Genomic DNA, 2491 nt, shown 5'->3' on the forward strand with positions numbered 1-2491 from the left:
AACTCATATTAATTTTGTGCAAACACTAACACACACAAATCACTTATTGTTTTTATTTGTAGCTCAGAGATCGTTCTAAGATCATTCTCCTAACTTATATTATTTATTCTGAGATCATTCTAACGTATGTTTTGATATCTAATTTTTAAAAGGACAATTTTTAAAGGTTCACAATTCAAACCCCCCCTTTCTTGTGAAAAACTTTGCTACTTCAAATGCTCCTCAAAGCTTTTATGCAACTCTCCCCAAATTGCCCTTTTTCGTTTTTTTGCCTTATAACCCCACAAAATTGGAGTTCTCTACCATTCAAAAGTTGCATGATAAATTTCAAAAAGCAAGGTTATATCTGGTATTTCATAAGCTATTTACACACTGTCCAATGTTAGAAGATTTCAATTTCAAATTTCATATTCTCCCTCTTTTTCTCCCTTTATAATCAATTTGTGTTTTCTGTCTCTTAATCTACTCATATTCATGTTATATCTTCTCTTTCATTTTCTCTTTTCTTCTACATATTTTTTCCTTACTACTAATGTTTGTTCTTATTTTGCAGAGAAAGAAGAATAAAAGAAAATGAAATCTTCACAAAGGTATGTCCTAGAAAAACTCGCATTTTCTTTGTTCATCTATTTTTTCTATCTTTTATATCATGTTTTTAACAAACATATTTTTTCTTCAACTTTCCTTTACATCAATGATTCTATAGAATAAAAACAACTAATAACAATTATTTATGAAAAAAAAATTTGTTGCAGAAAATAAATAAGAGCTTAGAAGATGCACTTCTCCAAAAATAAATAAAAAGTCAAGAAAATGAATATCAATCTTCACTAATTTCTTTTTCATTAAACAAAAAACAGCAGCACCACATACTTATCAAAAGCATTGTTATCATTTTATTTTTCACTAATTAATGCAATAATATGTTTTTTCCTTTCAGGATACATAAAGATACAAACAAAAATGAGAAGAAAACAAGAAACAGAGGTAAAAACAACTACTTAACACTTTTTTGGCTCAATATTATTTTTTTAGCTTTTTTATTTTTTCATTCAAAATTTTCTTTTACACTAATCAATGTAACAATTTTTTTTCTTTTCAGATACATACAGATACAAATAAATATGAGGAGGAAAAAATGAAAGAAAGTTTGATTTAGGTAAAAATAACTTAATATTTATTGATGTTCAATATTGTTTTTAAATTTTAATTAAACATGCTGTTATGAAGAATAAAAATAAGTACTAACAATTTTATTTGGACAAAAATTGGTTGCAAAAGATAGAGCTTAGAAGATTTAAAAAATAAAATAAAATAATGATTTTAATAAATAAATAAATAAAAATTAACGGATCTAAAAACAAATAGAAGAAAAGAGCTAGAGAAGTTGAGTTTGTGACTTTCATTAAAGTAATTGTTTTTCTATGAACATTTTTTAAATAACATTTTGTGAATGAAAACAACTACTAACATTTATTAAGTAATTAAAAAAAAATGTTGCGGAATAATAAGAGCTTGGTAGGTTTCAAACTAGAAAATGACCTTGCTATATTGTTTTAAAAAGACCTTGCAGTAATAATTTTAAACATGAAATTAAATTAAATAAATATGAGTGTTTCTTTATAGATATGAACATAGATATAAAAAAATTACTTTACCAGCAAAAAATATTCCTTTAATTTCTCTGATTTTGTTGTTGTTAAACTAGGAGCTTAGACAAAGAAGCAAACCTCTCATACAAAGATGTAAAAAGAAAAGAAAGAAAGTATGTTTCTGGCACAGTGATACAATTTCTAGCACGATTCCGATCCGGTGGTTACATTTTCCGGCACGGTGGCTACATTTTCCGGCGCGGTGGCTATTGGCAAATGTATTCCGATCTTAATTTTTCGTTCTGGATTTTGTGGAAGAGAAGGAGGAGAGCCTTTTATAGTGATGATTTTTTAAATGGTGGTGTGTGGTGATCAAAATCTAGATCTAAACAAATTGAAAGCACCACTCTAACAACAACAAAAAAGCAAAACAAAAGAGAAAGATAAAGAAGAAGGTTGAATAGGAAGATAGAGGATGAGATTTGATGGTAGCAAAATCAAGTTGGAGGCATTGGATTTGGTGGCCGGCGGCTAGGGTTTGTTTGTGGAAAACAACTTCTCAAAACTTCTTTCTTGAAGAAAGAGAAAGAAATTAACAAATGCTATGGATTTGTGAAATAAAAAATACGTTAGAGAAAATAGAATGAATCCTATGGACTTCAAATAAAATTAAATCTAGCCTATGGACTCCAAAACAAAATTCAATTGAGTTAATTTTCAATTTTTAATACAATTAAATGAGAGCAAAACTTCTCAAGAAATTGCTTAAAAAAAAAACTTCTCAAGAAAAAAATTTAATTAATATATTCTAGACAAAATATACCTCTTACAATATTTAAATTAATGTTTTTTTGTCAATTTTTTTTTACGTAAAATTAATGTTATATATAGGACAAATT

At 26.9% G+C, this 2491-nt stretch overlaps 1 long non-coding RNA gene across 1 annotated transcript; it reads left to right on the forward strand.

The window, feature by feature from the left end:
- Positions 1–226: 226 nt before the first annotated feature.
- Positions 227–2184, forward strand: LOC123881995. Its single transcript, XR_006799662.1, has 2 exons — positions 227–987; positions 1103–2184. It is a non-coding gene; the product is annotated as an uncharacterized LOC123881995 (long non-coding RNA).
- The last annotated feature ends 307 nt before the right edge of the window (positions 2185–2491 follow it).

The sequence above is a fragment of the Trifolium pratense genome, linkage group LG4 (genome assembly GCF_020283565.1).
Source record: "Trifolium pratense cultivar HEN17-A07 linkage group LG4, ARS_RC_1.1, whole genome shotgun sequence".
NCBI classification, from domain to species: domain Eukaryota; kingdom Viridiplantae; phylum Streptophyta; class Magnoliopsida; order Fabales; family Fabaceae; genus Trifolium; species Trifolium pratense.